The 14,602-nt window shown below is 45.6% G+C and overlaps 1 protein-coding gene across 1 annotated transcript in view; it reads left to right on the top strand.

The window, feature by feature from the left end:
* ZNF292 (zinc finger protein 292) overlaps positions 1–14,602 on the top strand; it is a 219,832-nt gene that overhangs the window by 93,191 nt on the left and 112,039 nt on the right. The gene's annotated exons all lie outside the window — the stretch shown is intronic.

The following is a 14,602-nucleotide window of genomic DNA, read 5'->3' as shown; positions in this document are numbered from 1 at the left end:
GCTTTGTGGGACCAGTTTCATTAATGTAGGATTTTGAAAAATGCGAATTTCAGTTTAGCTTCCCTCACAGCCTTGTTGTGTAAGCATTAGTTCAGCCCAGTGTAAGTCAGTGTCATCCGCATACAATATTTTGCTACCACTAGTCTGGCCTCTTAATCCACCAGTTTGGAGTATAGCAAAGAGGTGGATGTTTTGTGAATCCCAAAAACATGTCCCCTGGATTGACCCCAAATATTAAGGTTATTGCAAAACAGGAGAGACCTGCATATATTATGGTATTGTTTCTAATCTGCTTTGTAAGCAGCTGCTTAGTTGTCTGTAGTACTGGAAATTAGGTTCCCACAGGTAAGTATTCCTGTATGGTGTTAGGAAATTAACAGATTAAAAAATTTCTAATTGGTCCAGCGTTTGTGTGGTGAGGTTGTTGTGCCAGGTAGTTAATCTACAAAGACACCCATATAATATTGTCTTTTGTTCAGGCGCTTTGCTACATACCCTTAGGCGAAGAGCCTTTCATGGCATGAGTGTAGCGTGTCCCGTGATCTTGGGTGCTATTATGGTGGCGTTTTACAGAGGCTGCAAGAGTGGCATTTTGGTTGGGATATCCTTGCCCATGCTTTGGTTCCTTGAAACGCTTGACAAATTCTGAAAAAAGAGCTATATAAGTGAGGGTGGGATAGCATGCTGTAGTCTGATCCTTGGATGGATTTATCTGTGAATTTGATATCTATAGTATCTGCTATCGTGCCTGGTCCATAGTAAGTAAACTTACAAGGGGACGTGTATAGGTCGATTAACCTTTTGAATCGCATGGAGTATCCTAGTCATGCAGTGACTATCTTGATTATTGATGTTGGTTATTGATTCAATAAACACTTTATGAAACCACAATATAAACCATATTAAGCAGAAATAACCACTACTCAGGAAAAGGGTTAACAAGTTTTATTTCCTATTGCTTACAATTCTAAGTCATCTGTTAGTTCAAACTTTATTCAAATCAACTCTTTATTAATTCATCAGTTAAAAGACATTATCTCTTAAAGAAAACATATGCGACTAAGTTACACCATAATTTATGAATATCAGCATTAATAATGTAATTCAGCAATTAGGTTAGTCAGTCACTGGTCACCATCAACATCACCCCTAACTGCCTCTGTAACCAAGATTAGCATTAGCATGGGGGTCTTCATGCGGAAAAACAATTTAGAAAAAATTAATTTGGAAAAATCTACCTAAGTGTGAATCTTTATAAACAGCGCAGTTGGTACCTAGAAAGAAAGGCACAAATAAGCCAGTCACATTTTCATAGCTACCTATCCAGGATGGATCAGCAACAAGTCAGTCTTCGTCTTCAGGTCATTAAATAGTCAGCTACAGATCAGGCTCACAGAGTATGAGCCCAATATCAGCACCTCGGACAGCGTCTACTGACGTCATCAATCTCTCCCCAGATTCGCCTAAATTCTGAAGTCTTAGCCCCTTGTCATGACTTTTTATTAGGGTCTTCCAGTCCATCCCACTAATTGCTAATTGGTCATTCGGTCAGCAGATATCACTCTAACCTATAGTTTTTATTTACCAGATCTTTTAATTTGCGTACAGTTCAATCCACAGAAAGCTGATTGGTTCTTCTTGCGATGAGGACATCATCCGGCTCTTCAGGTATCAAAATTGTTGCATATTGCTCTCCAGTCACTGCCCCTATTGTTCAGGTCCTGGGAAAGTACATTTAGCCTACACTACACATAATTGTATCAAATTCTCTTCACCTTCTCCTGTCCATCGGTACATTGCAGAATATTCTAGCTAAGCAACTTGAACTCTGAGCGGTTCAAGGTCTCTGGTCGTGGTTACCAGTCCTTTGCAAGGTGTTAGTATTCTCCATGTTCAGAGCGAGCAAGGCCCAGTGAAACTAGGCCTCTGGTTCAGCTGACTTAATACAAAACAGAGGTTATGCATTTCATTATTATGATATATTACTACATTTTTCTCATATTTCATTTTTTTGCATATTTTAGTCACCTTAGGTCATATGGTGATCACTCCCCAAGGGCACATTTTCAAACGTGCACATTATTTTCTACAATTAATTTCTCTATGCATTTTTCTCATTAATATACACACATAGTCATTAATAATTTCTTAATTAACATCTCTGCTCCGACATATCTGTTGTAGTGGGGTGTAGTCAGTTGGCATGTGTCTGTTTAGGTGTCATGTGTTTCATAAGCCAACAGTATTGTTTAGTTTCCTTAAACAGGGTGATGCAACTTTTAGTGAGCATAAACATTAACATCGACTGAATCCCAGGCATTCGCATTACTACCATAGGGGCTAGGATGCCAGTTATAAAGAAGCACTGCCAATATATGCAATAAGCATTGGTAGTCCCACTAGTTTTGTGTTAGATCTGACAGCCTTAGGGTGGTCTCTCCAACTTTTTGCCTACCTCCTCCATTTTTCTGACTTAGCTTTTCCTGGTATTGCTACTTTCTCCCCTAAACATGGTAATCTTGGTTTATCCCCAATTAGCATATTTAATTAACTTCTAAGCCCTTAGTGAAGTGCACTACATATGCCCAGGGCCCTTAAATTAAATGCTACTTGTGGGCTTGCAGCACTGATGGTGCCACCCACTTATGAAGCCCGTAAACCATAGCTCATACCTTTCTTTGCAGAGCCTCTGTGTGCAGGTGTACACTGCCGTGTCAACCTGACAAAATAACCATTTTTGCCAGGCCCAAACCTTCCATTTTTATACATATCTCACCTCTAAAGTAGTCCATACACAACCCAGAGGGCAGAGTGCAGTGTATCTAAAAGGCAGGACAAGACTTATGTTTTATATTCCTGGTAGTGAAAAACTTCTGAAGTTGTTTTTCACTACAGCATGGCCTATCTCTCCCATAGGATAACATTGGAATTACCATAGTACATCTTTTAAGTGTAATTCACAATCTGGAAGAGAGAAACATTTTGGGTTTGGTGCTTCTGGAGTCACAATTCCAAATCCCAATTTATGGTAAAGTTGGATTTTAAATGCAGTTATGAAAGTGCCACTTTTAGAAAGTTGGCATTTTCTTACTTCACCCATTTGGTGCCTGCTGCTTCTCTGATCACATGACTGGGGTGGGTGACAACTGGGCTTTGTGTATTCCCCCCAGGCAGCCACACACACAATGGGAGCATAGGTGTGACTTGATAAGCCATCCTGAGAAGATGAGTGAGAAGCTTGCCACAGCCTCACTTACACCTGAATAGGCTGTGTCCTGTCCCCACCCAAGGGGCTGCATATCCCCCTGTAGTGGGTCTGAAGCCAGTGCAGGAAGGCCAGGACCTATTTTCACTTCATAGGCTTGGAGTCCTCCCCCCACATCAAAGGCCCAACTGGGTATAAGTACTGGACCTCTGACACCACCACTTCAGTACACTTCTGGACCTGTGAGTACTCTGCCAGGAAGGAAGACTGCTGTATCACAGGACTGCCACTCTGTTGGACTGCTACTTTGCTGGACTTCTGCCTTGCTGTGCTGCTGTCTGCTATTCCCCAGCCTGGGTGAGAAGGAATGGGCCTCCATTACTTGAACCCAGAATGACTCCAAGGGCTACCTGACTGGACTCCTGATCTGAAGTTTCATGGTCCTAAAAACTTCCAACCACCCTGCTTCTGCAGTTGAAGTTTGCCATCTGTTACTCTACCCTGCCAAGTAGTGCTACCACAGTCCTGGACCCTTGAAAGTGGGCTAAGGGTGCTTTCTCAATGGAACCAATGCATCCTATGCTGAGCAGCGTATTTCGGCTGCTGAGCCACATATCTTCGAGCAGAACAGACGCATTGCCACTGTTGCATAGATTGGACCGGTCGCAACAGACTTTCATTGCCACCGCCTTCCGCATCTCACGTTCAATGCATTGCATTTGGAACCGCCACTTTGTGATGCCTCACCTGCCGCAGGCTCCCTGCATCTTCCGTTGACTGCAGCTTTAATGATGACGACACCAAAACTCGGCAGCTTCACCGCTCTACTGCGCAAAGCATCCTCAACGCCAGCCTTCACATCGCAAGCCCTGTGGATGGGATCCTAGACGTTGACGCCACAGGATCTTGCATCATAGCCACGCTGCAGGTTGGAACCAATGCATCCACTCGGCTGCGCGATTCATCTTTGATGTGGATTCATGCAGTGCTCTGCAACAAGGGTTAAGGTACTTTAGTTCAGCGGGCCTAACTGGGTCCCTGTACCCGTCCCGCGCTCCATCGCGGTTCCCCATAACCTTTGACTTTGTCCCGTTCCTGCACGACCTGATATCTCGAATAGTGCTTCTTGGCACTACTTATATTGAAAACTTTGATATTCAGTATCCCCAGTTCTACTTATTGAATTTTTTTTCATTTAGGTCTTGATTATTTATTACATTTAAATCTATATATATATATATTTTTTTTTTTAACCTGGTGCGGAATCTTTTTTGTAGTGTTTTTCACTATTTTACTGTATTAAGTGTTACATAAATACCTTACACACTGCCTCTAAGTTAAGCCTGACTGCTCTGTGCCTAGCTACCAGAGGATTAGCAAAGATTAATTTAGGCTTTGCCTGGCATGTACCCCAACTAGAATTGCGGTTGCTTTTTGGCTAAGTTTTACATCCCAGTCAACCAATAACGTAGTTTTTTGCAGTCTGACTTTAATGTGTTGTACCTTGCATTCACAAAGACATGCTGCTCACTCTAAACGTACACGGTGACAAGGTTATACTCGTACAGACTGATACCCCACCCCCTTCCCCATGCCCTCTGAAGGCACACTACTCCGTTTTCACTCACACAGACATTACATTTAAATTGAACGTTTTCTAAAACCCACATTATGATCCCCATGTTGACTCAACCCAGTTTCTTTGGCTCATTGAGTATGTCATGCTGTAATCTTATTGATCGACTCTGGAGAATCCAAACTAAAGGAGTGGCCCATGGTTTATAGATGAGTTACTTAAGGTCCACTATGATTTAAAAAAAAAAAAAAAATTTTTTATTGCCAGTTGCTTCTTATCCATCACCCTTTCAACCCTTTAATCAATCCTTGTGTGGCGTCAGATGTATGCCCCAGAAATCCCTCTATGCTGTTGCCTTCAAATTTCTTTTTTTCTGCTGTTGGCTCTGGAAGCCTAGGGGAGAACTCCTGAGTCGAGGAAGAAGAAATTGCGACAAGAAAGGAAGATTCTCTCGTAGGGGATTTCCATGTATAGTCCTAAGTACTGAATAGTTCCGCACGCCTGCGGGGACCCCGGAGCACTGTTCTGAAATGTCGTCTTAAGTGTGGATGTTCGCCTAGAGGAAAGGCTACAAAGGCCAAATTGTTCATTCTTTTTGGTTGAAAAAAGGGTACTGTAGTATAGATATACATTAAAAAACATGTATATTCTACAGATGATGCAGAAAAAATCTTTCACAAACCTTTTTACAACTTTATATAAGGATGAAGCAATGCAGGGCAGTGTAGCCCATAGGCTGCCATTATACAGAGTGAAAATAGAGCTGTGCCTTTAAGAAGAGACAGACTTCCTGTATCCCATCATGCATAGCAAGAGGCAGTTGCCTCAGTTCTTTTTTCCGGCTCCTTCTGACAGGACCCTGAAGCATTGAGCTCCACCTATTGATAGGTTTTTTTGACTAAATTTCACACAAATCCTTTGGATTTCATTTTCACTCGACGTCTTTCAACCAGCTTGAGTGTTTTCTGTCTTGTTTTTTTTTGGGGGGGGTCAAATTCGGACAGAAATGTAAATTCCATCAACATGCCTTCACTTTTTGTGAAGTGCCCTAGTTGTGGCAGAAAAAGGGCTAAAACAGACCCACATCAAGTCTGTATTATTTGCCTGCCGTCTTCTCATAAACCTGATGCCTGTGACATCTGTAAAACCTTCTCTAGGCGCACCCTGCGTGACAGGGAGATAATTTGCCTTCAGGCCAAGGAGGACAGTAGACGGAGGGCACAATCCACAAGCAAGACCACAGAGCGAGGGTAAGGTCAGTCTTCCACCAGGGCTCTGACTTTGTCCTCTGGAGCAGCTTCCAAATCTGCTAAAAAATGACACAGGTCCCTGACGACGTTGAGACAAGGAACAGCGCCGACATGCTCGCCGTCGAGAACCAGCTCACCGTCGAGGAAGAGACTTCTCTCGCCGCCGTGAGCGTTATCGTCGACGAGACGGCACAGACATTCGCTGTCAAGGAGTTCTCTGTCGAGGTCACAGTCGACACGACAGGGAAGGTCGAGGGACAGTGCTCGTCGTCAGAGACAATCAACGTCATCCCACCGACGTCGATGCTGATCGCCATCGTGGGGCTCCCAACGGCGTGAGGAATCAACGTCGAGAGGTACACGTCGACGTCTTACTTCGACGTCTAGAAGCTTGTCAACGTCTAGAATGCATTCAAAGAGACCAAGGAGAGTTTACACCATTTCTGAGTCCTCGGCTTCTCTGATTCTATTGCCACCTTCTCCTCAGCCATCTCCTTTACCACCGACACCTCTGGCATCTGCAGCTCCTCCTCCGATGCCATCTTCTGAGGCGGCCCCTGTAACTCCTGCAGGATCCACAGGACATTCGTGTCATTCCTCGAGACGTTCCTCTGCGTCTAGACACAGTCATCGGCATGACTTGGATCACAGGTCTCCTCGCTCCCACCGTAGGCACTCCTCTTGTGGATGAAGAGATTACTCTCCGACGTTATCTGACTCCCCGTGTACGCGAGTGTCGCCTATAGATGATGTGAATACTTTTCAGGAGGTATTAATTTGCGGTGCTACCAAGCTTAACATCCCCCTGGCAGTACCCACTCCAACACCCTCTATCATATTTGAGACATTACACCAGCGTTCTTCGGCTAGGCCATTACTACCGTTGGTCCCAGGGTTACTGGAACCGGCAATGGACATTTTTCTTACACCGTCCACAACCAAGACTGCACCTTCCAGACTCATAAAGAAATACCGTCCTCCTGAGCAGGACCCTTTATTTCTGAGGGCGGATCCAGTGCCCAATTCGGTGGTAATCGTGGCTGCCAAAAAGCTGCATTCAACATCTCCTTCGTCCTCCTCTCCACCAGACAAGAAGAGTAGAAAGATTGATGCTGCAGGCCGCAAAGTTTGCTCAACATCAGCCATCACCATGAAAGCGGCTAGTGCCACTGCCTTTTTGGGCAGATATGATCGCACCCTTTGGGATTCTATGCAACAATTTGCCGATCACCTTCCCAAAGACAAAAAGGAGGATTTCTTTGAAATTGTAAAGAAAGGCGTCATGGTCTCCAACCAGGTTATTAGTGTGGCTGCGGATTCTTCCATTTTATCTGCTCATGGTTATTGTCATGGCGTATCCTTAGTAAGACATTCCTGGCTACGCCTTACTTCACTCAAGCCAGAAGCGCAACAAAGGATACAGAACCTTCCTTTTTCAGGTTCCACTTTGTTTGGGTCTCATGCGGCCGATAAGATGTCTAGGATGAAGACGGAACAAGACACTCTTAAGGCATTGGGCATAGAGAAGCCAAGAGAACAGCGGAAAACTTTCTGTCCCTACCACCGTAGATTTTTCTCTCAAAGGCTTCAAACTCCGCAATGGGTGCCGCCTAGATCCCAGCACCAACAACACCAGAGACCGTTCTCGACCCAGCGAAAACAAACAAGGGGTCGCTCCACGCCACAGACCGCCCAAGGAGGACGTCAAACATCAGCGTCAAAACCCTGAATCCTTACTTCCCCCTCTTCCGGTATTTCCCCCTACCGGAGTGGGTATTTCGCATTACCTGGAAGAGTGGCAACGCATAACATCAGACGCTTGGGTTTTGAATATTGTGCAGAATGGCTATTTTCTCAGGTTCAGAAACCCTCTGCCTTCTATTATACCCAAGCCGGTAAAATACCACCTCAACGCTCTCAAAGTAGAGGTCAGAACCCTATTACAAAAGAAGGCGATAGAACCTGTTCCAATGAACCAGCAAGGAAAGGGAATCTATTCAAGGTACTTCCTGGTACTGACAAAAGAAAATCACGAGTTCCAACCCATCCTCAATCTAAGAATAGCCAACAAATGGATTTGCAAAGAAAAATTCAAAATGCTATCCTTACACCAAATCTATCCTCAACTTCATTAAGGCGATTGGCTCTGTTCAATAGATCTCCGCAATGCTTACTTCCACATTCCCGTGGTCAAAAAACATCGGAAGTTCTTAAGATTTCTCGTTAGACAAAGCCATTACCAATATACAGTGCTACCCTTCGGCCTCAAGTCAGCACCCAGGACGTTTTCCAAATACATGGCGGTGGTGGCAGCCCATTTAAGGAAACATTGGATCTTTTTCTATCCCTACCTAGACGATTGGCTCATAAAAGCATCCACATCCCGAGAGGCCCAACGGCATTTCAATTGGACCTACCAACTACTCCAGAAACTGGGCCTTCAGGTTAATCTCTCCATGTCCACGACATCACCTGTACAGAGGTTGCACTACTTAGGCACCATCATCGACACCACTCAAGCAAAGGTGTTTCCTTCGGAGGAGCGACGTTTATCAATCCTCCAGAAGTGGCAGCTACTCGAAAGTCCCTCAGACCACTGCAAGGATGGTATCCTCTCTCCTGGGGTCGATGGCATCTTGCATCTATCTCACTCCCAACGCTAGCCTCCATATGAGACCTTTACAGGAGTGCCGGGAAAACCAATGGAATCAACTAGTAGGCAATTGGGAGGACAGCATCCTTCTTTCTCCTCATGCCATTCAATCCCTCAAGTGGTGGTGTTCTCCGAGCAATCTCCTGAAAGGGATGCCATTTCACCAACAGCCTCCCACCCAGACGATAGTCATGGATGCATCATTGCTCGGATGGGGTGCACATATGGATCACCTACAGATTCAAGGCTCTTGGTCGCAGAAGGAGAGATTATCACATCAATCTCCTAGAGCTACATGCAGTCCATCTTGCGCTCAAGGCCTTCCTCCCCGCATTGACTGCGAATACTCTGCTTCTACAAACAGACAACATGGCAACCATGTATTAATTGAACAAGCAAGGGGGCACCAGATCCAGAACTCTGTCTACGGAGGCCCAAACAATTTGGCACTGGCTTCTAGCCAGGAACTTAAAAATAATAGCAACTCACCTGCCAGGCATACAGAATGTCCAAGCGGATGCGGTCAGCCGAGCAATGGACGAAAACCAAGAGTGGGTTCTACACGACAACGTCGTCCACTCCATCTTTTCCATGTGGGGTGTTTGTGGCACACTGAACTGCTCTGAGTGGCCAGTGCCAGCAGGTGACGTCAGAGGCTCCTTCTGATAGGCTCTTACCTCTCTTGCTAGCCAATCCTCCTTCCTAGGTAGCCAAACCTCCTTTTCTGGCTATTTAGGGTCTCTGCTTTGGGGATCTCACCAGATAACGAATGCAAGAGCTCACCAGAGTTCCTCTGCATCTCCCTCTTCACCTTCTGCCAAAGAAACGACCGCTGACTGCTCAGGACGCCTGCAAAACAAAGTAGCACGATGACTACTAGCAACCTTGTATCGCTTCATCCTGCCGGCTTTCTCGACTGTTTCCAGGTGGTGCATGCTCTGGGGGTAGCCTGCCTCCTCTCTGCACCAGGAGCTCTGAAGAAATCTCCTGTGGGTCGACGGAATCTTCCCCCTGCAACCGCAGGCAACAAAAGACTGCATCACCGGTCCTCTGGGTCCCCTCTCAGTCCGACAAGCGTGGTCCCTGGAACTCAGCAACTCTGTCCAAGTGACTCCCACAGTCCAGTGACTCTTCAGTCCAAGTTTTGTGGAGGTAAGTCCTTGCCTTCCCACGCTAGACTGCATTGCTGGGTACCGTGTGATTTGCAGCTGCTCTGGCTCCTGTGCACTCTTCCAGGATTCCCTTTGTGCACAGCCAAGCCTGGGTCCCCGACACTCTAACCTGCAGGGCACAATCTTCTGAGCTGTCCTCCGGCGTCGTGGGACTCCCTTTTGTGACTTCGGGTGGACTCCGGTTCACTTTTCTTCTGTTCAGGTACTTCTGCGGGTGCTGCCTGCTTCTGTGAGGGCTCCCTACGTTGCTGGGCGCCCCCTCTGTCTCCTCATCCAAGTGGTGACATCCTGGTCCTTCCTGGGCCACAGCAGCATCCAAAAACCCTAACCGCGACCCTTGCAGCTAGCAAGGCTTGTTTGAGGTCTTTCTGCGTGGGAACACCTCTGCAAGCTTCTTCATGACGTGGGACATCCATCCTCCAAACGGGAAGTTCCTAGTCCTCTTCGTTCTTGCAGAACTCCAAGCTTCTTCCAACCGGTGGCAGCTTCCTTGCACCCTCAGTTGGCATTTCCTGGGCTCCTGCCAACTCTCGAAACTGTCGCGACTGTTGGACTTGGTCCCCTTGTCTTACAGGCACTCAGGTCCGGAAATCCACTTTTGTTGCATTGCTGGTGTTAGTTCTTCCTGCAGAATCCCCCTATCACGACTTCTGTGCTCTCTGTGGGTAGTAGGTGCACTTTACACCTACCTTTCAGGGTCTTGGGGTGGGCTATTTTTCTAACCCTCACTGTTTTCTTACAGTCCCAGCGACCCTCTACAAGCTCACATAGGTTTGGGGTCCATTCGTGGTTCGCATTCCAATTTTGGAGTATATGGTTTGTATTGCCCCTATACCTATGTGCTCCTATTGCAATCTGTTGTAATTCTACACTGTTTGCATTACTTTTCTTGCTATTACCTGCATAATTTTGGTTTGTGTACATATATATTGTGTATATAAGTTATCCTCATACTGAGGGTACTCACTGAGATACTTTTGGCATATTGTCATAAAAATAAAGTACCTTTATTTTTAGTACTTCTGTGTATTGTGTTTTCTTATGATATTGTGCACATGACACCAGTGGTATAGTAGGAGCTTTACATGTCTCCTAGTTCAGCCTTAGCTGTTTTGCCATAGCTACCTTCTATCAGCCTAAGCTGCTAGAAACACCTCTTCTACACTAATAAGGGATAACTGGACCTGTCTAAGTACCTCTGGTACCCACTACAAGCCAGTCCAGCCTCCTACACCAGGCACATTAACTCTCTCAAAGCAGCAGTCCAAGACCGTGTCTGTTATTTGCTCCACTTGGAAAAGTCAGGCCTCACTTATGCTTCCATTAGACTTCATTTAGCTGTCCTTTAGCACAGGAACACACAATTCACTCTGGGTTTAGGTTATTAAATCCTTAATGGAAGGACTTAAGAGTCATTCTACCCACGGTGCCACCTACCCCGGTGTGGAATCTCAACACATCTCTCACCAGTCTTATGGGCCCTCCTTTTGGAGCACTTCACTCATGGTTTTTGAAGTTCCATTACTGGAAGATAGCCTCCGTCAGTCGTGTGAGTGAGCTTCAGGCTGTTACCCTTGATTAAACTTTCTTCCAGGTTCACACTGATAGTATTTAAGGGCAAACCCCCCACTTCTACCCAAGTTGATGTCTTCTTTCCATCTCAAGACTATTGAAGTGTTCTTCCCACATCCAGAGTTGGTCTCAAAAGCGCACTCATGTATTACATTGACAGGACAACCCCATTCTGGAAGACACAGAAGCTGGCCAGACTTTACTTTAGACACTTTTCCAGTGCTCTGTAAAGTCTTTCAGCTAGCCATCACTTGGGGGAGAACTGCTTTACAGTCTATGCACAGCATGTGTATGTACACATCCCATGAACAGAAGGTTACCTTGTAAGCATCTGTTTGTGGACTGTAGTTCTGTAAATTCACATTTGCCTATCCTTCTCCCCTGAAGCTTTTCATTTCTGCAGATGCCCTTCTTTCTCTCTTCATTCTTCATGTGGTAATCTTCTTATCCCTCGCTTCATTTCCATTCTCATGCTTCTTGTGGAGAAAAAATCCATCAAGGGAAAGAATGCCCATGTGCATTGCCAGTAATAGGTGGAGTTGCTATACCTTGTGACTCGAAGACTTCTTCTAAGGAAAACAAGTTACATGCCTCTGAGACCAACACCAGATGGCACGAGTATGCCCAGGAAGTGAATTTACAGCGCCTCATAACATCAACTGTTGCTTACAGATGTAAGTAACATTTTTATTTTATAGACCTTACTACCCCTGACAAGGCATTGAAGTGCTTTGCAGCAAGCAGGACGCTACTCCGGAACTCAGGTTTAAAGTTTAATAGATGGTAGATTAGTAAGAGCTTTTTTTTTTTCCTTGTGTGTATTAGTATCTGTTATGTGTTTGCTCTTGATTTCTTGTGTGTTTAGTAGAGTAGTGATGGTAATGTATTTGAAAGGGTAAGCAGTAAGTTGTTTTTCGGTTGATCTGCATGAGCTTTCTCTAATGCATGTGCTGTCGTTTGCAGGACTTTTTGTGTTCCATAATTATCTTGGACCCGTCCCATTGCTCACCATTCGTTGGCATCATTGTCATTGTTTGCTGCCTTTTAATTGTGCAGTGCTTACCATGTGTCACTTCCTTTTCTTTCTTTGGCGCATGAACCAATCACAGATGAATTAATTTTGATTAGTCTCCCTCTGCCTGTCATGCACAGCACTTTTGTTGTTTTACCTTCTCCACACCACATCCCTGTTGTTTCGCCTCCCCCCTGCCTACCCAACCAGTTTCTTCTCCCTCCCAACTATCCTCCTGTCCCTGTTTCTTCTCTCCTCTCACTTGTCTCTGTTTATTCTCCCCCTCCCAACTGACAGACGAGGCGTTGGGGGTGGTGGGGGCGGCGGTGGTCATGGTGTGTAAGTGATATGAAACTATTTTTGTTTGTTTTAAACCGTCCCATTACATACCCTAAACCACCCCTATCTTCCCCCACCCCCGTCCACGCCAATCACATTCATCCATAGGTAAGACCTATTGATTTTGCCAGTGCTTGTTGTAAGTAGTGGTTGTGTGCTGTTAATTGGGTCACATGGCTGGAAGGGGAAGTTTGAGAAAAATGTTTGGGAGTTCATACTAGTCAGAAAGGCTTGAGTCAGTCATACTAGTTTGGGTCATACTAGTCGGAAAGTTTTGGGATGACTTAGAGGATGAATGGATGGGACAAAGGGTGAAAGGAATATATATTTTTTTATAACAACTGAAATTAACTTATACATACATATATAAACATGACACTTGGTAAACTTTTAATGGCTGAACTAAACCCCTGTACATAAATATCAATATTTACATAGAAGCAGCAATTATGACATTCTCTTGCTATACACATCTATCTTGTGGTGTAATACACATTTTGCCCTGCTGATAACAGGCTGAGTATCTTACAGAAAGATGGGTTTGTGACTTGAGTAGCTGTAGATACACATGCTGTGCATACTCCTGCCATCTAGTAGTGGGTTTGGATGTGTACAAGTAGTTTTTCTTCGAAGAAGTCTCTCTGAGACACAAGGTACAATGGCGCCACCTATTGCTGATAATGCACATGGGCATCGGCTCCATTATTAGATTATTTTTTACCGCTGTCTGGTTTAGACATGTCCCTTTGAGCTCCGGTTCAACGCCACATGGTATTCTAGGTGGGGCCACTCGGATCCATTCCTTGCCAGAAGAGTAACAATCACTTAGTCGGATTCTCCTACCTCAGGTAGAACAGTTTTCTTCAAGGGCCTCACCTTGAGGACCTCATCTTTGACCCATGAGAATTGTCTTGGGGTGGAAAGGGTTAGGTTCTAGTTTTGCCCCAAGCCTCGTTCCTAGTACCAGAGTACAGACCTCCAGCTAGTCGGTAACCTCTGCTTGTCTCCATACTATCAAGAAGACTTCTACGTCATCTCTCTCGTTCTGCAGTAAAGACTCTTCGGAACTGCTGAGCACATCGCCTCAGCCTCTATACCACTGACAGGAGGAGGTCACCCCTGATCTCTGGGGGAACAGAGACATCGAGGACGCCAAGCAGCTGGGGACCGCCAGTGGAGAAGTCATGGAGCTGTCGTCAGTTGAAAGTTCCTACTCTGACGTGGAGTAGGAGTAGCCGACTGTTGGCAGAAGGACAGCCTAAGGTGTTCATGAGGAGCACCAGCACCCACCATTCAACCCCTTTTCATTTACCTCTTCGGAAAGTCAAAGCCTCGAGCTCCCAAAGAACTCATGAGGCTTCTGGATCAGTACTGCCACAAGGCCATGATCGGCAACTAGTGGTGAGTTTGGACCCGACTCACCCATACTTCAGTGCCAAATTCTGCCTCCAAGCCTTAACCATCCACCTCTGCAGCTACACTGGCACCGGCCCTAAGAACAGCCCAGAAAACTGTTTTGGAACCAGAGATACCTTCTTCAGAGCCAAAGCCACTGGGCTTGAAATCGTCCTTGGCGCTGCATGGGCCTTAAACGTTTGGCTCCAGATAAGGTGCCATCTACATCTGCATCTTGCCCTGCTTCAGAGGACTTTGAGCAGCCAATACTTCAGCTCCTACATGACTATCTTGACACCAGACAGTATCTGTTGGAAAATGGGTTATTGGTAGGGCAGGTAGGTACCTACACCTAGCAACAAGCCACTAACCTCCACCTAGGTACAGTTAGGTCTCAGTAAATTAATCCCAGCTCAACCCTTGGTAGC

Source organism: Pleurodeles waltl, chromosome 5 (genome assembly GCF_031143425.1).
Source record: "Pleurodeles waltl isolate 20211129_DDA chromosome 5, aPleWal1.hap1.20221129, whole genome shotgun sequence".
Lineage (NCBI taxonomy): Eukaryota > Metazoa > Chordata > Amphibia > Caudata > Salamandridae > Pleurodeles > Pleurodeles waltl.
Note: the sequence above shows the minus strand (reverse complement) of the source record. Positions and strands in the feature narration are given on the sequence as shown.